Source organism: Dendrobates tinctorius, unplaced genomic scaffold, assembly GCF_039654945.1.
Source record: "Dendrobates tinctorius isolate UK_male_01 unplaced genomic scaffold, ASM3965494v1 ptg000470l, whole genome shotgun sequence".
NCBI classification, from domain to species: Eukaryota; Metazoa; Chordata; class Amphibia; order Anura; family Dendrobatidae; genus Dendrobates; species Dendrobates tinctorius.
In genome coordinates this window covers 256,629-281,683 of record NW_027362132.1, presented here as the reverse complement: position 1 = coordinate 281,683, position 25,055 = coordinate 256,629, and the positions used below count along the sequence as shown (strand labels likewise).

Sequence of the window (25,055 nt, the reverse complement as noted above, 5' to 3'; positions counted from 1 at the left end):
CCAAAATGGTCTCCATTAAAAACGTCAGCTCGGCACACAAAAAATAAGCTTTCACCCAACCCGAGATCATGAAAAATGGAGACGCGACGGGTATCGGAAAATTGCTCAATTCTTTTATACTTTACCTAATAAAGAGGAGTTATTTTTACTGATACAGTGGGTATGGAAAGTATTCAGACCCCTTTAAATTTTTCACTCTTTGTTTCATTGCAGCAATTTGGTAAATTCAATTTCATACTATCTATTCCTGACACTGGAGTGGCTTATAAACCTCTGAAGTATATAGTTTGAGGTCTGGGATCTGCCAATATGTGGCTAGTTTTCTGACTGTTTCAGATAACATGATACATGATTTTAGTTTTTTTTGGTCTAGTCTCGCTTGAATATAGGTCAATATTAAATAGTCTCCTGATGAGTCACCTTTGGTGAGGACGATGAAACCCATAGAAATGAGAGGCTTGGAGAGTGAGTGTGTAAATGTCACCTCACCCTATATAATGAGACATGGGGTATATGTTTTTTCTATTAGTCACTTTCTGACTAACCTTCAGGGGGTGAATTATAGGTATAGTTTTATATTTGGAATTAATAAAGTTTAGTTTTATCCTTTTGTCAGCAAACATGAGGAATGACAAGAGACAACCCTTTTAAAAAGATTTTTATTTTGGTTAAAACTATTCCAACATTATGAACATAAAAAATTCTTCTCCCCTATGTGACGTCTCTGATGTATATTAACAGTTGATTTCCAAGTAAAATATCTCTCACATTAAGAAAATAAAAATAGCTTCTCCTCTGTGTGAATGCTCTGATGGCAATCAAGAAGCACTTTCTGGTTAAAATATTTCCCACATTCTTAACTGGAAAATGGCTTCTCCCCTGTGTGAGTTCTCTGGTGCTTAACACAATCTGATTTATTGCTAAAACATTTCCCACATTCTGAACATGAAAAAGGCTTCTCCCCTGTGTGAGTTCTTTGGTGGGTAACACAATATGATTTATGAGCAAAACATTTCCCACATTCTGAACATGAAAAAGGCTTCTCCCCTGTGTGAATTCTCTGGTGGGTAACAAAACTTGATTTCTGTGCAAAACATTTCCCACATTCTAAACATGAAAAAGGCTTCTCTCCTGTGTGAGTTCTTTGGTGGGTAACTAAATATGATTTATGTGCAAAACATTTCCCACATTCTGAACATGAAAAAGGTTTCTCCCCTGTGTGAGTTCTCTGGTGCTTAATACAATCTGCTTTATTGTTAAAACATTTCCCACATTCTGAACATGAAAAAGGCTTCTCCCCTGTGTGAGTTCTTTGGTGGGTAACAAAATATGATTTCTGTGTAAAACATATCCCACATTCTGAACATGAAAAAGGTTTCTCCCCTGTGTGAGTTCTCTGGTGCTTAATACAATCTGATTTATTGTTAAAACATTTCCCACATTCTGAACATAAAAAAGGCTTCTCCCCTGTATGAATTCTCTGGTGGGTAACAAAACTTGATTTCTGTGCAAAACATTTGCCACATTCTGAACAGGAAAAAGGCTTCTCCCCTGTGTGAGTTCTTTGGTGGGTAACAAAATATGATTTATGTGCAAAACATTTTCCACATTCTGAACATGAAAAAGGTTTCTCCCCTGTGTGAGTTCTCTGGTGCTTAATACAATCTGATTTATTGTTAAAACATTTCCCACATTCTGAACAGGAAAAAGGCTTCTCCCCTGTGTGAGTTCTTTGGTGGGTAACAAAATTTGATTTTTGTGCAAAATATTTCCCACATTCTGAACAGGAAAAAGGCTTCTGCCCTGTGTGAGTTCTCTGGTGGGAAACACAATTTGATTTCTGTGCAAAATATTTACCACATTCTGAACATGAAAATGACTTCTTTGCTTTAGGATCAGTTTGTTTTTTATTGCCTCCTTTGTGACTTTGATTTCCCTTAGTAGTCAGTAATGAATCAGAAGATGGAACCTGTTTCATAGGATCAGATGACAGATCTTTGCTGTGAATGGATGATGATATATCTGGACTAACAGCAATCCCTTCAGTTACATCTTGTAGGATTTCAAGATCATCAAATTTAAACATTGAAGATGTCAGCTGTCCCTCTGATCTTCTGGTACAGTCATCTGCTAAGATAAAAAACAATTATTTTTTAATAAAATATCCTTGAGTTTTATATTTTTGAACATTTCTACTTAAACTGTCCATAAATGGCAAGCTATGTGTTAGGCGTCGAGTTTCTGCCCCTGCACAGGAGGGAACTCGAGCCTTGCCTTCTGTTGTTTCCCATTCCTCTCCAGCCGGAGAGGAGGCTGCTCTGCAGAGACGTCGGTCCCAACGCCTTGCCCAGGCTAATGCTAGGTGTCTGGTTGCTCCTTTTGGCTCTACTATTATATCATGCGTGAGTCAGCAGCAATCAGACGCTCCTGGGACTAAGTCCTGCTTTTCCCCTACTGAGCATGTCCGTGGGACGACTTATCATTGGAGGTTGGAGGTCACATGCTCAGGTCCTATTGCTGCTCCGATTGGGCCACCAGGAAGGTCTCTGAAGGCTGCAGTTATAAAAGGTTCGCATGGCCGCCCGGCCATGCGCTAATATAGAGACTTGTAGCTAAGTGGTATGTTTGATGATGAATGTCTGACTGGTGAATGTCTTATTATATTTCCCCTTCCTTTGATATGCATGTTGTTAGGGCTTAGGGTCTTTGAGTCAGCACCGAGTACTGGCACTGCCTAGTGCCGCAGTGCTCTCAGCTCCATCTACACTTTAGCACCCGAGGGCGCCATTCAGCACACGGCACCTCGGTACCGCATTACCACAGCGTCTGTCAGAGCAGCGTTGTGCGCAGTTAGTGTGCTTTCCAGCTCTAAGCTGAGGCTGGTTAGTGGCGTCCGCCAGTGCGGCACTGTACATACTCTGTGCGGTAAGCAACTGGCTGCTGCACCCTGTGACAGTTTACAGGGCACAGCGTACCTTAAGGGCATAGCCCTCGCATCACATTAGCGGTTCCGTGCACAAGTGGGTCTAGAGGGGCGCTGACCCCGTGTCTTAGGGCAGCGTCCTGTGATGTCACACCTGCGTTCTAGCCGTAGTCTGTGAGGCTGAACAGACTACGGTTCCTACACCGTTCAGGGCACTCTCTGTGAGGTAACAGAGTTTGCCTCAGTTCACACCGGGGGACTTTAACCCGCATGAGTTCATCTGTTTGTTACTATACACTGTCTGTTATTGTCTAGCAGCAGTTAACACCTCTGCACGGTGGACCCCGGACTTCGACCGCACCTAGCCTCTTTGTTTATTTAATTAGGTGCGTTCCGCCAGTCCTTAACACTATGTAAAAAACTTTATTTACCAAAACAATGACAGTTCACAGTCTAATAGAAAACCTTGTTGGATGAACCAGTAGTGTGTGGTGTTCAATTGTTTGTTCATTCTGACTCCCAAATATCGAATAAAAAGAAACCAATCAATGTTATATAGGCAAAAAAAATACCAATTCTCATCTCACAAAAAACAAGACCCCACTCAGGTCCATCATCTGTCAATGGAAAAACAGAGGTTCCCACACTATTAGTGGCTCAAAGGCTGTTGAAAAGCAACAGAGTTTCTATAAACCAATCCAGCAAAATCCGCTCTCACTTCGGAGTCTTGCAGTGTGCGCAAACAACATTTAGGATCCCTGTATTTAGCAATATTATAGTGAGAAGAATCCACTTAATATTTGGTGTGTGTGTAGGGAGGAGGACCCCCGTAGAGTGTCTGGGCCGGAATCAAGGGGACCGCCATCTGGGTTCCTAGAGAAACGGTACCCGGGGGACAACGGAGGAGAGCAAGCTACTGAAAGTGACAGGTCAGCAAGGGGCGGGGCGAGTATAAAGGGGGCAGGGAGCTCGCCGGGAAGTCAATTGGTAGTACGCCAGGCAGAGAAAGAGACTGTGGGGGTGTGACAGAGCCAGAGTGACTGACGGCGACCAGAGGAGAGATCAGCAGCAGAGAGGAGATCTATGGCGGCCTTCAGAGAGGAGGTACTGAGCTTACCGGCAAGAGACTGTCGCTCCTCTCCAAGTTGGGCCTGCGACCTGCCCACGGTTGTCCTCAACTGCTGCCGCTGCACTCCAGCCCATTGCGGCCTGCCCGTTGTCTCCCGCGGCCGCTGACACGCCACTTCAGCCTGTGGTTGCGGCCTGCCTGCTGCCGCCCAGCCTCCATCCTTGCTGGCGGCCTGTTCATCACCGCCCACAGCTGCCATTACCCCGCTGCAGTTGGCAGTTGGGGCTTGCTCCTCGCCTATGGAGAGACTCTTTGCACATGCCCAGTCTGTGGGCATGGCCTACCAACCGCCACTCTTCTAGACTGTGTCACTACCCTGCTTGGGGGGACTGGAGTCCCCGTGGACTCGCTAACGAATGGGACCCTGCTGTGGCTACAGGGGGTTACCGCGACGAAAGACTTCCTTAGGGCCTGTTGTGCCCCAACTTCTCCTGGGTAGTGAGACACCTGAAGACTACTACAGTTTCTCAACAGCTGGGCCCAGCGGCTGCGACACCAAAGAAGCCACATCAGCGACACCAAAGCAGCCACATCAGCGACACCAAAGCAGCCACACCAGTGACACCGAGAGACGTCAGGAAGGATAAGTTGACTTTAGGCAATAAGGACCCGTGGTTGGCCGTTTCGTGGCCCCATAATATCCGGCCTTGCCGGGTCAGTCACATTCTCGTTAAAAGAAAAGTGTACCCCTACGCGCGTTTCGCGTTGTAGGAAACCGCTTCCTCGGGGGGCGTGGCTAAAACTGTGAACGTCCCAGCTTAAATGCCTGGCTGAAAGCAGTCATCTGCTTTTTGTATGCCAATCAATGGGGAGACTTTCACGCATGCGTGGTGCCACTGGAGCTGCCTCCCGGTCAGGTGACGTCATCTGGGGACGGCCAGCACCAGACCGCTGCCTAGGCAACAGCCAGGACAGGCGGTATGTTGCTCCTGGTAAACAGACGCCACGTGTGAACGGCCGGCGCTAGACCGCTACACAGGCAGCGCCTGCCCCATGTATTGCACGTCTGTATGACGCGTGGCGCACATGAGTCCCGTCATGACAGGATCACAAAACAACAGATGATCAGAGCCTGTGAAACTAAGGAGGAGAGGAAGGGGAAGGGATAGGAATGGAGGGTGGTAGAAAAAATAGAAGGAATAGGAGTGAATGTTGTGCTTGTTAACTATGCGTATATTACACATGGATGGCATATATGTTAGACAAAAAAGATAACCCATATATTAATGCAGGCAATAAACATCAAACAGAACAAAGGTAATAAGCAACAGATGAGATGTAACCACAAGTACATATCCATCCATTTACATCAAGTCCTCCGTTTACGTGCTTTCTGCAGATAATATGCCAGCCACATGGTCATGTGCCATTGCAAATTCAATGATGATTTTGTCACGTAGATCCCATATCACGTACTATTTGCGTCACAGTTCTCCACTCCAAACCATCAGGACAAAGAAATACGTGATCTATAGCCAGGCAAATAGGAATAAAAAATGAGATTAAGTACGAGGTCCAAGGAACACACATACTTTAAAAACAACACATAATAAATTAAAAGAAGGGAGAGAAGGAGAGATACCTATCTGTTACATGGTTTATGACATGTTGATATGGCGCACCGCTGAGTTCTGAATAGACTCAGCTTCAAAATACATTGGCTGATTTATACCTAGTACACCAGCCATTGGCATTGTTATTTTTAATCTGGGTACTATATAATATACAATATTGTCCAGGGGAAGCTACATGCCAGCGACTTCTGCACAATAGATTTACCTATGTATTTTTTGGCTGGTGCATTGACCACTCTTAATGCCATTTCATAACCATTATTGTAATTGCACTGTAACCTGTGCCCATCACAGGTTGTCCGCTTGTTTTCTTCTAGTATCGGGCCTCATGTGACTACCCATTTTATTGGTTTCTCTTATTATCCTGTATCTCTGATGTGTGCCTTTTTGATAAATAAAAATATATACATGTTTGTAATGGATTTGGATTCTATGCTCTCCTTTTTTCTCATCTAACTGAGAATCGTCTCCATATTAATAGACTAAATGAGGCACTATTTATGTACTTTACTAATAATGGAATAAGGATGCTTCTTTGGAGTATTTTTCATATATATGTCTTTTCTGTGTTTTTCACAGCAACACGCTCCAAGCCTCACATGGATTATAAGGCACGAGAACAGGCTTGGTTAAATCAAATCGATGAGGTTTTTAATGACAAACCCGGCACTATTGTGGCTACGAGCAGCAGAGACCTTAGGGAGGCAGGCAGAAAAATTAGATCACTTTTAAATCGGCGAACCAAGACTTGGTGGAATCGTGCATTCCTCCAGAAATATGTTGAAAAGGGCCTCATTCCACGAGGACTTAGGGTTCAAGTGTTCCCTTCTTTCCCTATCGATGATTTAGAGGTTAAATGGAAATGGGAAGATTTAGCCAGTGTATGTTCAAAAGGGTTCATGGAACTCCTCATCCAACTGAATGAAAAAACCATAGCTGGCCTTGATCAAGAGATTGAAGAATTACAAAGTTCAATCAAAAAAGACATGTCCAGTGATGAATTGGCTTCATTCAATCGTGAGTTGGATCTTGATTTCACCAAATGGGAGAAAGAAATTTGCGAGATAAAAACCAAAAAATTTTCGAGGGATATGGGTGATTACCAATCTGAAACAGTGTACAGATGGAATCGTAGATTCAAATCATCAAGGAATTCCAAACGGGGGAGATCATTCTCTGTCACTTCATATGCTTCCAGTGAAGGATCGGCTAAATCCAATTCCAAATCTTTGGAAATACGTTTAGGTACCAACCGGGAAGCACAAGTTAATAAAATTAAATCTCTTCCATCTAAGAAAACTGATAAACCCAAAAGCCATACACTTCAGGTAATCAACCTGTCTAATCATGTGTTGACTACAATCCAAGTTGAAGTATTATCCAAGGGTCTAACTTTTTCCCCTACCAACCCTTTTGATTTGTTTACAGCTGTAAAAGACCTGTACCTATTTTCCCGCAAATTAATTCTCAAAAAGCTTCATAACAGCAAGAAACAGGACCCACTTTCTAATACTCAGTTGGAGGAAGAGGCCCTTTCTACATTGGAGGAGTTATTGAGGGAACAAGAGCCCAATCCCACAGGTATGTTTCCCCAGACTATACGTCCGAAGTCCACCAGGTTCCCTCCCTTGTCTCTATGTCCAGCAGTAGAGATCTTTACAAGGCTGGTTATTGAGGATTTTGGTAAAATCTCTGCAAGACGTAACCTTGACAACCTCACGGCACAACAACGTGTGGCCGTTGAGGAATTAAAATCCTTTTTGAACATTGTCATTAAACCTGCGGACAAGGGAGGGAACATAGTGGTCTGGCTTCAGGAAATGTATGAAAGGGAGGATAAGAGACAACTTCGAGATAGAGTGACGTATTGTAAATTAGATCATAGCCCCTTGACAGTTTTTTCGGATACTTTGGAGGAGATCCTCTTTAGGGCCCTGGAACAGGGAATTATCCCTAAACAAATTTTTGAGGGCCTCCTAACTAAATTTCCGAGGATCCCTACCATATATTTTGTGCCTAAGATCCACAAGGACCCCCTCGATCCGCCGGGACGTCCTATCGTGTCGGGCATAGGGGGGTTATGCGAGCCTGTATGTCAATTTGTAGACTACTATTTAAAGCCACTTGTGGAGGCATTGCCCTCCTATGTAAGGGACACGACGGACGTCCTGGCATGGATCGATGGGATGTCCTTGGAATCAGACATGTTCCTCGTCACTGCGGACATTGAATCGCTATACACATGCATCCGCCATCAAGACGGCATTGATGCCTGCAGGTTCTTTCTGAGGAGCAGCAGCTGGGATGGCCCTACATGTGATTTAGTTTTGGAGTTACTTGAATACATCCTTACACACAATTTTTTTGTTTTTAGGGACGTTTTTTATTTGCAGCAGTGCGGCACTGCCATGGGCGCGGCCTGTGCCCCTTCTTTTGCTGGCCTCTTCCTGGGATACTGGGAGCGGGAGGTTTTTGCGGGGGGAGGGGGGGCAGGCCGTTGAACATGTGCAGTGCTGGCTGCGCTATATTGATGATTTGCTCATGGTGTGGCAGGGTTCACAACAACATCTTAAAGAATTTATGGAGAGTCTAAATAATAATGGCTATAACATTAAACTAAGTTACACCTGTAGCAATTCTGAGGTGGATTTCCTGGATATTAAGATACGGGTGGACCCTGCATCCAATTTGCAGACGGACGTATACAGGAAGCCCACCTCAGTTAACTCACTCCTCCATGCTGGATCCTGCCACCCATGGGCAACTATTAGGGCCATCCCAGTTGGTCAATTCTTGCGGATCAGGTGAATCTGCTCTTCAGAGGAAACCTTTTTGGATCAAGCTGGGGAACTTAGAGATCATTTTCTCAAACGGGGATATAGTCGACGCTGTGTCAAAAGGGGCTTTGATAGAGCGAGAAAAATAAATCGGTCGGCCCTTTTGCAACCTAATATTAGAAAGCAAAAACAAGAGCAGGGTAATGTTAGGTTTATCTCAACCTTTAATGGGGGATGGAACCAAATGAGGGACATACTTGCTAAACACTGGAACATATTGAAGACGGAGTCCTCATTGACGAATATAATCTCTGGGTACCCACTTATGACATACCGTAGAAGCCCCAATTTAGGGGATATACTGGTACGTTCGCATTATGTCCAACACATTAAGAATCCTTTTGACTCTCGTGGCCCCCCCTTTGGGATGCTACCCTTGTGGTAATTGCGTCGCATGCAAGAATGTCGTACGGACATCATCATTTCAATCTGTTGATGGAACAAGAATCTACTTGATTAAACAACATATAACTTGTCACACCGCTCAGGTCATCTACTATGCTACGTGCGGGTGTCCGAAAGTTTATGTAGGTCTCACGAGTCGCCAACTAAAATTACGCGTTCGTGAACATGTCCGCGACATTCTTGCATCAAAGACGATAACGGATGTGACACAGCTAAAAACCATACCCAAACACTACAAATTAGTGCATAATAGTGACCCTAAATCTTTTTTGGTGAGAGGCATTCAACATGTAAGTAGTGGCATTAGAGGCGGCGACATCAAACGCCTTCTTGCACAGAAGGAATGCAGATGGATCATGGTACTTGGTACCATGACACCACAAGGGCTAAACGAATCACTCAGCTTTGCGCCATTCTTATGATTTATAAAATCTTTTCTGCCTGCCATCCCTAGATAGGTATCTCTCCTTCTCTCCCTTCTTTTAATTTATTATGTGTTGTTTTTAAAGTATGTGTGTTCCTTGGACCTCGTACTTAATCTAATTTTTTATTCCTATTTGCCTGGCTATAGATCACGTATTTCTTTGTCCTGATGGTTTGGAGTGGAGAACTGTGACGCAAATAGTACGTGATATGGGATCTACGTGACAAAATCATCATTGAATTTGCAATGGCACATGACCATGTGGCTGGCATATTATCTGCAGAAAGCACGTAAACGGAGGACTTGATGTAAATGGATGGATATGTACTTGTGGTTACATCTCATCTGTTGCTTATTACCTTTGTTCTGTTTGATGTTTATTGCCTGCATTAATATATGGGTTATCTTTTTTGTCTAACATATATGCCATCCATGTGTAATATACGCATAGTTAACAAGCACAACATTCACTCCTATTCCTTCTATTTTTTCTACCACCCTCCATTCCTATCCCTTCCCCTTCCTCTCCTCCTTAGTTTCACAGGCTCTGATCATCTGTTGTTTTGTGATCCTGTCATGACGGGACTCATGTGCGCCACGCGTCATACAGACGTGCAATACATGGGGCAGGCGCTGCCTGTGTAGCGGTCTAGCGCCGGCCGTTCACACGTGGCGTCTGTTTACTAGGAGCAACATACCGCCTGTCCTGGCTGTTGCCTAGGCAGCGGTCTGGTGCTGGCCGTCCCCAGATGACGTCACCTGACCGGGAGGCAGCTCCAGTGGCACCACGCATGCGTGTAAGTCTCCCCATTGATTGGCATACAAAAAGCAGATGACTGCTTTCAGCCAGGCATTTAAGCTGGGACGTTCACAGTTTTAGCCACGCCCCCCGAGGAAGCGGTTTCCTACAACGCGAAACGCGCGTAGGGGTACACAAGTCGGCGCCTGCTACACACTGGGACATGATGGGTATGTTCATCCAGCTTACCTTAGCTCATCTTTGATTGTTTCCACAGGATTTTCTGTTACATGGTTTATGACATGTTGATATGGCGCACCGCTGAGTTCTGAATAGACTCAGCTTCAAAATACATTGGCTGATTTATACCTAGTACACCAGCCATTGGCATTGTTATTTTTAATCTGGGTACTATATAATATACAATATTGTCCAGGGGAAGCTACATGCCAGCGACTTCTGCACAATAGATTTACCTATGTATTTTTTGGCTGGTGCATTGACCACTCTTAATGCCATTTCATAACCATTATTGTAATTGCACTGTAACCTGTGGCAACTATCTTACGGGTACTCATGCCCATCACAGGTTGTCCGCTTGTTTTCTTCTAGTATCGGGCTTCATGTGACTACCCATTTTATTGGTTTCTCTTATTATCCTGTATCTCTGATGTGTGCCTTTTTGATAAATAAAAATATATACATGTTTGTAATGGATTTGGATTCTATGCTCTCCTTTTTTCTCATATCAGCAAACATCACTAGTGATCAAGGATAAGCGCACAATAAAAGTCAATATTACCGGCTTACACAAACAAAAGTCTGTTTTCTTGACCAACCAGAAATCAACACTTAAATTTAAAGCCAACATACAGATAACATTCTATTATTCTTTGTTTGCTAACAAATAGTCATCTGGTTAATTAAGAAACAATGCTCTATGTCTTCACAATGCCAAAAGTAAAGAAAAGTTTTTAAAAATGTTAAAAAAATATAAAAGTTCAAATCACCCCCCTTTGGCCTCTTTCAAAATAAAACAATAAAAAAAATAAAACATACACATATTTGTTATAGCCAGATTCAGAATCGCCCGATCTATCAATATAAAAATGAATTAACCCTATCGCTAAATGGCTTTTTTGGTCGCTGCAACATTGCATTACAATTACTGTCCCTATTGGTCAAACAATCAGTAGATTTGGTTTCCAGTACCATCTCTATGCTGACGACACCCAACCATACGCTTCTTCTCCTGACATCACGCCAGCCTTTCTAGAAAACACCGGCGATTGTCTAAACGCTGTGTCTAACATCATGTCCTCACTATATCTGAAACTGAACCTGTCAAAGACTGAACTCCCTGTGTTTCCTCCCGCTACTAATGTACCTATACCCGACATTGCCATTTCCGTTTGTGGTTCTACCATTACTCCCCAGCAACATGCCCGCTGTCTTGGGGTCATACTTGACTCTGAGCTTTCCTTTGCCCCCCACATCCGATCACTGGCTCGCTCTTGTTATCTGCACCTCAAAAACATTTCTAGATTTCGATCTTCTCTTACTTTTGACTCTGCAAAAACTCTGACTGTTTCTCTTATTCATTCTCGTCTTGACTATTGTAACTCCCTTCTAATCGGTCTCCCTCTTACCAAACTCTCCCCTCTCCAATCTGTCTTGAATGCTATAGCCAGGATCATATTCCTCACCAATCGTTACACCGATGCCTCTACCTTGTGCCAGTCATTACACTGGCTACCCATCCACTCCAGAATTCGGTATAAACTTATTACCCTCACCCACAAAGCCCTCCATGGCTAAGCACCACCCTACATCTCCTCCCTTGTTTCAGTATACCACCCTACCCGCGCCCTCCGTTCTGCTGATGACCTGAGGTTAGCATCCTCAATAATTAGAACCTCCCACTCCCGTCTTCAAGACTATACACGTCCTGCGCCAATTCTTTGGAATGCACTTCCCAGGTCAATACGATTAGTCCCCAGTCCCCACAATTTTAAGCGTGCCCTGAAAATGCATTTATTCAGAATGGCCTATCGCCTCAACATATTAAACTAATCTATCCCTGTGTGGCACAGCCATAAGTTTTTTACCATAACCAGGTTCCCCGCATCATGTTCCCACATGCTTTATGCATCCATTAGCCCTCTGTGTCTGTACTGTTACACACTTAACATTATGGCTGGTCCATACAATCAGGGCAACTGTTTCCACCCACCTTTCGTGTCTACCTCTTTCCTCATAGACTGTAAGCTTGCGAGCAGGGCCCTCTTTCCTCTCGCTTGAATATAGGTCAATATTAAATAGTCCCCTGATGAGTCACCTTTGGTGAGGACGATGAAACCCCTAGAAATGAGAGGCTTGGAGAGTGAGTGTGTAAATGTCACCTCACCCTATATAATGAGACATGGGGTATATGTTTTTTCTATTAGTCACTTTCTGACTAACCTTCAGGGGGTGAATTATAGGTATAGTTTTATATTTGGAATTAATAAAGTTTAGTTTTATCCTTTTGTCAGCAAACATGAGGAATGACAAGAGACAACCCTTTTAAAAAGATTTTTATTTTGGTTAAAACTATTCCAACATTATGAACATAAAAAATTCTTCTCCCCTATGTGACGTCTCTGATGTATATTAACAGTTGATTTCCAAGTAAAATATCTCTCACATTAAGAAAATAAAAATAGCTTCTCCTCTGTGTGAATGCTCTGATGGCAATCAAGAAGCACTTTCTGGTTAAAATATTTCCCACATTCTTAACTGGAAAATGGCTTCTCCCCTGTGTGAGTTCTCTGGTGCTTAACACAATCTGATTTATTGCTAAAACATTTCCCACATTCTGAACATGAAAAAGGCTTCTCCCCTGTGTGAGTTCTTTGGTGGGTAACACAATATGATTTATGAGCAAAACATTTCCCACATTCTGAACATGAAAAAGGCTTCTCCCCTGTGTGAATTCTCTGGTGGGTAACAAAACTTGATTACTGTGCAAAACATTTCCCACATTCTAAACATGAAAAAGGCTTCTCTCCTGTGTGAGTTCTTTGGTGGGTAACAAAATATGATTTATGTGCAAAACATTTCCCACATTCTGAACATGAAAAAGGTTTCTCCCCTGTGTGAGTTCTCTGGTGCTTAATACAATCTGCTTTATTGTTAAAACATTTCCCACATTCTGAACATGAAAAAGGCTTCTCCCCTGTGTGAGTTCTTTGGTGGGTAACAAAATATGATTTCTGTGTAAAACATTTCCCACATTCTGAACATGAAAAAGGTTTCTCCCCTGTGTGAGTTCTCTGGTGCTTAATACAATCTGATTTATTGTTAAAACATTTCCCACTTTCTGAACATAAAAAAGGCTTCTCCCCTGTATGAATTCTCTGGTGGGTAACAAAACTTGATTTCTGTGCAAAACATTTGCCACATTCTGAACAGGAAAAAGGCTTCTCCCCTGTGTGAGTTCTTTGGTGGGTAACAAAATATGATTTATGTGCAAAACATTTTCCACATTCTGAACATGAAAAAGGTTTCTCCCCTGTGTGAGTTCTCTGGTGCTTAATACAATCTGATTTATTGTTAAAACATTTCCCACATTCTGAACAGGAAAAAGGCTTCTCCCCTGTGTGAGTTCTTTGGTGGGTAACAAAATTTGATTTTTGTGCAAAATATTTCCCACATTCTGAACAGGAAAAAGGCTTCTGCCCTGTGTGAGTTCTCTGGTGGGAAACACAATTTGATTTCTGTGCAAAATATTTACCACATTCTGAACATAAAAATGACTTCTTTGCTTTAGGATCAGTTTGTTTTTTATTGCCTCCTTTGTGACTTTGATTTCCCTTAGTAGTCAGTAATGAATCAGAAGATGGAACCTGTTTCATAGGATCAGATGACAGATCTTTGCTGTGAATGGATGATGATATATCTGGACTAACAGCAATCCCTTCAGTTACATCTTGTAGGATTTCAAGATCATCAAATTTAAACATTGAAGATGTCAGCTGTCCCTCTGATCTTCTGGTACAGTCATCTGCTAAGATAAAAAACAATTATTTTTTAATAAAATATCCTTGAGTTTTATATTTTTGAACATTTCTACTTAAACTGTCCATAAATGGCAAGCTATGTGTTAGGCGTCGAGTTTCTGCCCCTGCACAGGAGGGAACTCGAGCCTTGCCTTCTGTTGTTTCCCATTCCTCTCCAGCCGGAGAGGAGGCTGCTCTGCAGAGACGTCGGTCCCAACGCCTTGCCCAGGCTAATGCTAGGTGTCTGGTTGCTCCTTTTGGCTCTACTATTATATCATGCGTGAGTCAGCAGCAATCAGACGCTCCTGGGACTAAGTCCTGCTTTTCCCCTACTGAGCATGTCCGTGGGACGACTTATCATTGGAGGTTGGAGGTCACATGCTCAGGTCCTATTGCTGCTCCGATTGGGCCACCAGGAAGGTCTCTGAAGGCTGCAGTTATAAAAGGTTCGCATGGCCGCCCGGCCATGCGCTAATATAGAGACTTGTAGCTAAGTGGTATGTTTGATGATGAATGTCTGACTGGTGAATGTCTTATTATATTTCCCCTTCCTTTGATATGCATGTTGTTAGGGCTTAGGGTCTTTGAGTCAGCACCGAGTACTGGCACTGCCTAGTGCCGCAGTGCTCTCAGCTCCATCTACACTTTAGCACCCGAGGGCGCCATTCAGCACACGGCACCTCGGTACCGCATTACCACAGCGTCTGTCAGAGCAGTGTTGTGCGCAGTTAGTGTGATTTCCAGCTCTAAGCTGAGGCTGGTTAGTGGCGTCCGCCAGTGCGGCACTGTACATACTCTGTGCGGTAAGCAACTGGCTGCTGCACCCTGTGACAGTTTACAGGGCACAGCGTACCTTAAGGGCATAGCCCTCGCATCACATTAGCGGTTCCGTGCACAAGTGGGTCTAGAGGGGCGCTGACCCCGTGTCTTAGGGCAGCGTCCTGTGATGTCACACCTGCGTTCTAGCCGTAGTCTGTGAGGCTGAACAGACTACGGTTCCTACACCGTTCAGGGTACTCTCTGTGAGGTAACAGAGTTTGCCTCAGTTCACACCGGGGGACTTTAACTCGCATGAGTTCATCTGTTTGTTACTATACACTGTCTGTTATTGTCTAGCAGCAGTTAACACCTCTGCACGGTGGACCCCGGACTTCGACCGCACCTAGCCTCTATGTTTATTTAATTAGGTGCGTTCCGCCAGTCCTTAACACTATGTAAAAAACTTTATTTACCAAAACAATGACAGTTCACAGTCTAATAGAAAACCTTGTTGGATGAACCAGTAGTGTGTGGTGTTCAATTGTTTGTTCATTCTGACTCCCAAATATCGAATAAAAAGAAACCAATCAATGTTATATAGGCAAAAAAAATACCAATTCTCATCTCACAAAAAACAAGACCCCACTCAGGTCCATCATCTCTCAATGGAAAAACAGAGGTTCCCACACTATTAGTGGCTCAAAGGCTGTTGAAAAGCAACAGAGTTTCTATAAACCAATCCAGCAAAATCCGCTCTCACTTCGGAGTCTTGCAGTGTGCGCAAACAACATTTAGGATCCCTGTATTTAGCAATATTATAGTGAGAAGAATCCACTTAATATTTGGTGTGTGTGTAGGGAGGAGGACCCCCGTAGAGTGTCTGGGCCGGAATCAAGGGGACCGCCATCTGGGTTCCTAGAGAAACGGTACCCGGGGGACAACGGAGGAGAGCAAGCTACTGAAAGTGACAGGTCAGCAAGGGGCGGGGCGAGTATAAAGGGGGCAGGGAGCTCGCCGGGAAGTCAATTGGTAGTACGCCAGGCAGAGAAAGAGACTGTGGGGGTGTGACAGAGCCAGAGTGACTGACGGCGACCAGAGGAGAGATCAGCAGCAGAGAGGAGATCTATGGCGGCCTTCAGAGAGGAGGTACTGAGCTTACCGGCAAGAGACTGTCGCTCCTCTCCAAGTTGGGCCCGCGACCTGCCCACGGTTGTCCTCAACTGCTGCCGCTGCACTCCAGCCCATTGCGGCCTGCCCGTTGTCTCCCGCGGCCGCTGACACGCCACTTCAGCCTGTGGTTGCGGCCTGCCTGCTGCCGCCCAGCCTCCATCCTTGCTGGCGGCCTGTTCATCACCGCCCACAGCTGCCATTACCCCGCTGCAGTTGGCAGTTGGGGCTTGCTCCTCGCCTATGGAGAGACTCTTTGCACATGCCCAGTCTGTGGGCATGGCCTACCAACCGCCACTCTTCTAGACTGTGTCACTACCCTGCTTGGGGGGACTGGAGTCCCCGTGGACCCTGCTGTGGCTACAGGGGGTTACCGCGACGAAAGACTTCCTTAGGGCCTGTTGTGCCCCAACTTCTCCTGGGTAGTGAGACACCTGAAGACTACTACAGTTTCTCAACAGCTGGGCCCAGCGGCTGCGACACCAAAGAAGCCACATCAGCGACACCAAAGCAGCCACATCAGCGACACCAAAGCAGCCACACCAGTGACACCGAGAGACGTCAGGAAGGATAAGTTGACTTTAGGCAATAAGGACCCGTGGTTGGCCGTTTCGTGGCCCCATAATATCCGGCCTTGCCGGGTCAGTCACATTCTCGTTAAAAGAAAAGTGTACCCCTACGCGCGTTTCGCGTTGTAGGAAACCGCTTCCTCGGGGGGCGTGGCTAAAACTGTGAACGTCCCAGCTTAAATGCCTGGCTGAAAGCAGTCATCTGCTTTTTGTATGCCAATCAATGGGGAGACTTTCACGCATGCGTGGTGCCACTGGAGCTGCCTCCCGGTCAGGTGACGTCATCTGGGGACGGCCAGCACCAGACCGCTGCCTAGGCAACAGCCAGGACAGGCGGTATGTTGCTCCTGGTAAACAGACGCCACGTGTGAACGGCCGGCGCTAGACCGCTACACAGGCAGCGCCTGCCCCATGTATTGCACGTCTGTATGACGCGTGGCGCACATGAGTCCCGTCATGACAGGATCACAAAACAACAGATGATCAGAGCCTGTGAAACTAAGGAGGAGAGGAAGGGGAAGGGATAGGAATGGAGGGTGGTAGAAAAAATAGAAGGAATAGGAGTGAATGTTGTGCTTGTTAACTATGCGTATATTACACATGGATGGCATATATGTTAGACAAAAAAGATAACCCATATATTAATGCAGGCAATAAACATCAAACAGAACAAAGGTAATAAGCAACAGATGAGATGTAACCACAAGTACATATCCATCCATTTACATCAAGTCCTCCGTTTACGTGCTTTCTGCAGATAATATGCCAGCCACATGGTCATGTGCCATTGCAAATTCAATGATGATTTTGTCACGTAGATCCCATATCACGTACTATTTGCGTCACAGTTCTCCACTCCAAACCATCAGGACAAAGAAATACGTGATCTATAGCCAGGCAAATAGGAATAAAAAATGAGATTAAGTACGAGGTCCAAGGAACACACATACTTTAAAAACAACACATAATAAATTAAAAGAAGGGAGAGAAGGAGAGATACCTATCTGTTACATGGTTTATGACATGTTGATATGGCGCACCGCTGAGTTCTGAATAGACTCAGCTTCAAAATACATTGGCTGATTTATACCTAGTACACCAGCCATTGGCATTGTTATTTTTAATCTGGGTACTATATAATATACAATATTGTCCAGGGGAAGCTACATGCCAGCGACTTCTGCACAATAGATTTACCTATGTATTTTTTGGCTGGTGCATTGACCACTCTTAATGCCATTTCATAACCATTATTGTAATTGCACTGTAACCTGTGCCCATCACAGGTTGTCCGCTTGTTTTCTTCTAGTATCGGGCCTCATGTGACTACCCATTTTATTGGTTTCTCTTATTATCCTGTATCTCTGATGTGTGCCTTTTTGATAAATAAAAATATATACATGTTTGTAATGGATTTGGATTCTATGCTCTCCTTTTTTCTCATCTAACTGAGAATCGTCTCCATATTAATAGACTAAATGAGGCACTATTTATGTACTTTACTAATAATGGAATAAGGATGCTTCTTTGGAGTATTTTTCATATATATGTCTTTTCTGTGTTTTTCACAGCAACACGCTCCAAGCCTCACATGGATTATAAGGCACGAGAACAGGCTTGGTTAAATCAAATCGATGAGGTTTTTAATGACAAACCCGGCACTATTGTGGCTACGAGCAGCAGAGACCTTAGGGAGGCAGGCAGAAAAATTAGATCACTTTTAAATCGGCGAACCAAGACTTGGTGGAATCGTGCATTCCTCCAGAAATATGTTGAAAAGGGCCTCATTCCACGAGGACTTAGGGTTCAAGTGTTCCCTTCTTTCCCTATCGATGATTTAGAGGTTAAATGGAAATGGGAAGATTTAGCCAGTGTATTTTCAAAAGGGTTCATGGAACTCCTCATCCAACTGAATGAAAAAACCATAGCTGGCCTTGATCAAGAGATTGAAGAATTACAAAGTTCAATCAAAAAAGACATGTCCAGTGATGAATTGGCTTCATTGAATCGTGAGTTGGATCTTGATTTCACCAAATGGGAGAAAGAAATTTGCGAGATAAAAACCAAAAAATTTTCGAGGGATATGGGTGATTACCAATCTGAAACAGTGTACAGATGGAATCGTAGATTCAAATCATCAAGGAATTCCAAACGGGGGAGATCATTCTCTGTCACTTCATATGCTTCCAGTGAAGGATCGGCTAAATCCAATTCCAAATCTTTGGAAATACGTTTAGGTACCAACCGGGAAGCACAAGTTAATAAAATTAAATCTCTTCCATCTAAGAAAACTGATAAACCCAAAAGCCATACACTTCAGGTAATCAACCTGTCTAATCATGTGTTGACTCCAATCCAAGTTGAAGTATTATCCAAGGGTCTAACTTTTCCCCTACCAACCCTTTTGATTTGTTTACAGCTGTAAAAGACCTGTACCTATTTTCCCGCAAATTAATTCTCAAAAAGCTTCATAACAGCAAGAAACAGGACCCACTTTCTAATACTCAGTTGGAGGAAGAGGCCCTTTCTACATTGGAGGAGTTATTGAGGGAACAAGAGCCCAATCCCACAGGTATGTTTCCCCAGACTATACGTCCGAAGTCCACCAGGTTCCCTCCCTTGTCTCTATGTCCAGCAGTAGAGATCTTTACAAGGCTGGTTATTGAGGATTTTGGTAAAATCTCTGCAAGACGTAACCTTGACAACCTCACGGCACAACAACGTGTGGCCGTTGAGGAATTAAAATCCTTTTTGGACATTGTCATTAAACCTGCGGACAAGGGAGGGAACATAGTGGTCTGACCTCAGGAAATGTATGAAAGGGAGGATAAGAGACAACTTCGAGATAGAGTGACGTATTGTAAATTAGATCATAGCCCCTTGACAGTTTTTTCGGATACTTTGGAGGAGATCCTCTTTAGGGCCCTGGAACAGGGAATTATCCCTAAACAAATTTTTGAGGGCCTCCTAACTAAATTTCCGAGGATCCCTACCATATATTTTGTGCCTAAGATCCACAAGGACCCCCTCGATCCGCCGGGACGTCCTATCGTGTCGGGCATAGGGGGGTTATGCGAGCCTGTATGTCAATTTGTAGACTACTATTTAAAGCCACTTGTGGAGGCATTGCCCTCCTATGTAAGGGACACGACGGACGTCCTGGCACGGATCGATGGGATGTCCTTGGAATCAGACATGTTCCTCATCACTGCGGACATTGAATCGCTATACACATGCATCTGCCATCAAGACGGCATTGATGCCTGCAGGTTCTTTCTGAGGAGCAGCAGCTGGGATGGCCCTACATGTGATTTAGTTTTGGAGTTACTTGAATACGTCCTTACACACAATTTTTTTGTTTTTAGGGACGTTTTTTATTTGCAGCAGTGCGGCACTGCCATGGGCGCGGCCTGTGCCCCTTCTTTTGCTGGCCTCTTCCTGGGATACTGGGAGCGGGAGGTTTTTGCGGGGAAGGGGGGGCAGGCCGTTGAACATGTGCAGTGCTGGCTGCGCTATATTGATGATTTGCTCATGGTGTGGCAGGGTTCACAACAACATCTTAAAGAATTTATGGAGAGTCTAAATAATAATGGCTATAACATTAAACTAACTTACACCTGTAGCAATTCTGAGGTGGATTTCCTGGATATTAAGATACGGGTGGACCCTGCATCCAATTTGCAGACGGACGTATACAGGAAGCCCACCTCAGTTAACTCACTCCTCCATGCTGGATCCTGCCACCCATGGGCAACTATTAGGGCCATCCCAGTTGGTCAATTCTTGCGGATCAGGCGAATCTGCTCTTCAGAGGAAACCTTTTTGGATCAAGCTGGGGAACTTAGAGATCATTTTCTCAAACGGGGATATAGTCGACGCTGTGTCAAAAGGGGCTTTGATAGAGCGAGAAAAATAAATCGGTCGGCCCTTTTGCAACCTAATATTAGAAAGCAAAAACAAGAGCAGGGTAATGTTAGGTTTATCTCAACCTTTAATGGGGGATGGAACCAAATGAGGGACATACTTGCTAAACATTGGAACATATTGAAGACGGAGTCCTCATTGACGAATATAATCTCTGAGTACCCACTTATGACATACCGTAGAAGCCCCAATTTAGGGGATATACTGGTACGTTCGCATTATGTCCCACACATTAAGAATCCTTTTGACTCTCGTGGCCCCCCTTTGGGATGCTACCCTTGTGGTAATTGCGTCGCATGCAAGAATGTCGTACGGACATCATCATTTCAATCTGTTGATGGAACAAGAATCTACTTGATTAAACAACATATAACTTGTCACACCGCTCAGGTCATCTACTATGCTACGTGCGGGTGTCCGAAAGTTTATGTAGGTCTCACGAGTCGCCAACTAAAATTACGCGTTCGTGAACATGTCCGCGACATTCTTGCATCAAAGACGATAACGGATGTGACACAGCTAAAAACCATACCCAAACACTACAAATTAGTGCATAATAGTGACCCTAAATCTTTTTTGGTGAGAGGCATTCAACATGTAAGTAGTGGCATTAGAGGCGGCGACATCAAACGCCTTCTTGCACAGAAGGAATGCAGATGGATCATGGTACTTGGTACCATGACACCACAAGGGCTAAACGAATCACTCAGCTTTGCGCCATTCTTATGATTTATAAAATCTTTTCTGCCTGCCATCCCTAGATAGGTATCTCTCCTTCTCTCCCTTCTTTTAATTTATTATGTGTTGTTTTTAAAGTATGTGTGTTCCTTGGACCTCGTACTTAATCTAATTTTTTATTCCTATTTGCCTGGCTATAGATCACGTATTTCTTTGTCCTGATGGTTTGGAGTGGAGAACTGTGACGCAAATAGTACGTGATATGGGATCTACGTGACAAAATCATCATTGAATTTGCAATGGCACATGACCATGTGGCTGGCATATTATCTGCAGAAAGCACGTAAACGGAGGACTTGATGTAAATGGATGGATATGTACTTGTGGTTACATCTCATCTGTTGCTTATTACCTTTGTTCTGTTTGATGTTTATTGCCTGCATTAATATATGGGTTATCTTTTTTGTCTAACATATATGCCATCCATGTGTAATATACGCATAGTTAACAAGCACAACATTCACTCCTATTCCTTCTATTTTTTCTACCACCCTCCATTCCTATCCCTTCCCCTTCCTCTCCTCCTTAGTTTCACAGGCTCTGATCATCTGTTGTTTTGTGATCCTGTCATGACGGGACTCATGTGCGCCACGCGTCATACAGACGTGCAATACATGGGGCAGGCGCTGCCTGTGTAGCGGTCTAGCGCCGGCCGTTCACACGTGGCGTCTGTTTACTAGGAGCAACATACCGCCTGTCCTGGCTGTTGCCTAGGCAGCGGTCTGGTGCTGGCCGTCCCCAGATGACGTCACCTGACCGGGAGGCAGCTCCAGTGGCACCACGCATGCGTGTAAGTCTCCCCATTGATTGGCATACAAAAAGCAGATGACTGCTTTCAGCCAGGCATTTAAGCTGGGACGTTCACAGTTTTAGCCACGCCCCCCGAGGAAGCGGTTTCCTACAACGCGAAACGCGCGTAGGGGTACACAAGTCGGCGCCTGCTACACACTGGGACATGATGGGTATGTTCATCCAGCTTACCTTAGCTCATCTTTGATTGTTTCCACAGGATTTTCTGTTACATGGTTTATGACATGTTGATATGGCGCACCGCTGAGTTCTGAATAGACTCAGCTTCAAAATACATTGGCTGATTTATACCTAGTACACCAGCCATTGGCATTGTTATTTTTAATCTGGGTACTATATAATATACAATATTGTCCAGGGGAAGCTACATGCCAGCGACTTCTGCACAATAGATTTACCTATGTATTTTTTGGCTGGTGCATTGACCACTCTTAATGCCATTTCATAACCATTATTGTAATTGCACTGTAACCTGTGGCAACTATCTTACGGGTACTCATGCCCATCACAGGTTGTCCGCTTGTTTTCTTCTAGTATCGGGCCTCATGTGACTACCCATTTTATTGGTTTCTCTTATTATCCTGTATCTCTGATGTGTGCCTTTTTGATAAATAAAAATATATACATGTTTGTAATGGATTTGGATTCTATGCTCTCCTTTTTTCTCATATCAGCAAACATCACTAGTGATCAAGGATAAGCGCACAATAAAAGTCAATATTACCGGCTTACACAAACAAAAGTCTGTTTTCTTGACCAACCAGAAATCAACACTTAAATTTAAAGCCAACATACAGATAACATTCTATTATTCTTTGTTTGCTAACAAATAGTCATCTGGTTAATTAAGAAACAATGCTCTATGTCTTCACAATGCCAAAAGTAAAGAAAAGTTTTTAAAAATGTTAAAAAAATATAAAAGTTCAAATCACCCCCCTTTGGCCTCTTTCAAAATAAAACAATAAAAAAAATAAAACATACACATATTTGTTATAGCCAGATTCAGAATCGCCCGATCTATCAATATAAAAATGAATTAACCCTATCGCTAAATGGCTTTTTTGGTCGCTGCAACATTGCATTACAATTACTGTCCCTATTGGTCAAACAATCAGTAGATTTGGTTTCCAGTACCATCTCTATGCTGACGACACCCAACCATACGCTTCTTCTCCTGACATCACGCCAGTCTTTCTAGAAAACACCGGCGATTGTCTAAACGCTGTGTCTAATATCATGTCCTCACTATATCTGAAACTGAACCTGTCAAAGACTGAACTCCCTGTGTTTCCTCCCGCTACTAATGTACCTATACCCGACATTGCCATTTCCGTTTGTGGTTCTACCATTACTCCCCAGCAACATGCCCGCTGTCTTGGGGTCATACTTGACTCTGAGCTTTCCTTTGCCCCCCACATCCGATCACTGGCTCGCTCTTGTTATCTGCACCTCAAAAACATTTCTAGATTTCGACCTTCTCTTACTTTTGACTCTGCAAAAACTCTGACTGTTTCTCTTATTCATTCTCGTCTTGACTATTGTAACTCCCTTCTAATCGGTCTCCCTCTTACCAAACTCTCCCCTCTCCAATCTGTCTTGAATGCTATAGCCAGGATCATATTCCTCACCAATCGTTACACCGATGCCTCTACCTTGTGCCAGTCATTACACTGGCTACCCATCCACTCCAGAATTCGGTATAAACTTATTACCCTCACCCACAAAGCCCTCCATGGCTAAGCACCACCCTACATCTCCTCCCTTGTTTCAGTATACCACCCTACCCGCGCCCTCCGTTCTGCTGATGACCTGAGGTTAGCATCCTCAATAATTAGAACCTCCCACTCCCGTCTTCAAGACTATACACGTCCTGCGCCAATTCTTTGGAATGCACTTCCCAGGTCAATACGATTAGTCCCCAGTCCCCACAATTTTAAGCGTGCCCTGAAAATGCATTTATTCAGAATGGCCTATCGCCTCAACATATTAACCTAATCTATCCCTGTGTGGCACAGCCATAAGTTTTTTACCATAACCAGGTTCCCCGCATCATGTTCCCACATGCTTTATGCATCCATTAGCCCTCAGTGTCTGTACTGTTACACACTTAACATTATGGCTGGTCCATACAATCAGGGCAACTGTTACCACCCACCTTTCGTGTCTCCCTCTTTCCTCATAGACTGTAAGCTTGCGAGCAGGGCCCTCTTTCCTCTTGGTATTTGTTATAATCTACTGTATGTGATTATTGTTATGCTGTAATGTATATTGTCTGTACAAATCCCCTCTGAACTGTAAAGTGCTGCGGAATATGTCAGCGCTATAGAAATAAAATTTATTATTAATAAAGTACGACCAAAAGCTCGTATCTGCACCAAAATGGTCTCCATTAAAAACGTCAGCTCGGCACACAAAAAATAAGCCTTCACCCAACCCGAGATCATGAAAAATGGAGACGCGACGGGTATCGGAAAATTGCTCAATTCTTTTATACTTTACCTAATAAAGAGGAGTTATTTTTACTGATACAGTGGGTATGGAAAGTATTCAGACCCCTTTAAATTTTTCACTCTTTGTTTCATTGCAGCAATTTGGTAAATTCAATTTCATACTATCTATTCCTGACACTGGAGTGGCTTATAAACCTCTGAAGTATATAGTTTGAGGTCTGGGATCTGCCAATATGTGGCTAGTTTTCTGACTGTTTCAGATAACATGATACATGATTTTAGTTTTTTTTGGTCTAGTCTCGCTTGAATATAGGTCAATATTAAATAGTCTCCTGATGAGTCACCTTTGGTGAGGACGATGAAACCCATAGAAATGAGAGGCTTGGAGAGTGAGTGTGTAAATGTCACCTCACCCTATATAATGAGACATGGGGTATATGTTTTTTCTATTAGTCACTTTCTGACTAACCTTCAGGGGGTGAATTATAGGTATAGTTTTATATTTGGAATTAATAAAGTTTAGTTTTATCCTTTTGTCAGCAAACATGAGGAATGACAAGAGACAAC

The 25,055-nt window shown here is 43.8% G+C and overlaps 1 pseudogene; it reads right to left on the bottom strand.

Annotated features, from left to right (window-relative positions):
* Positions 1-567: 567 nt before the first annotated feature.
* LOC141077903 (uncharacterized) lies at positions 568-14,035 on the bottom strand (annotated as a pseudogene).
* Between the last annotated feature and the right edge of the window lie 11,020 nt (positions 14,036-25,055).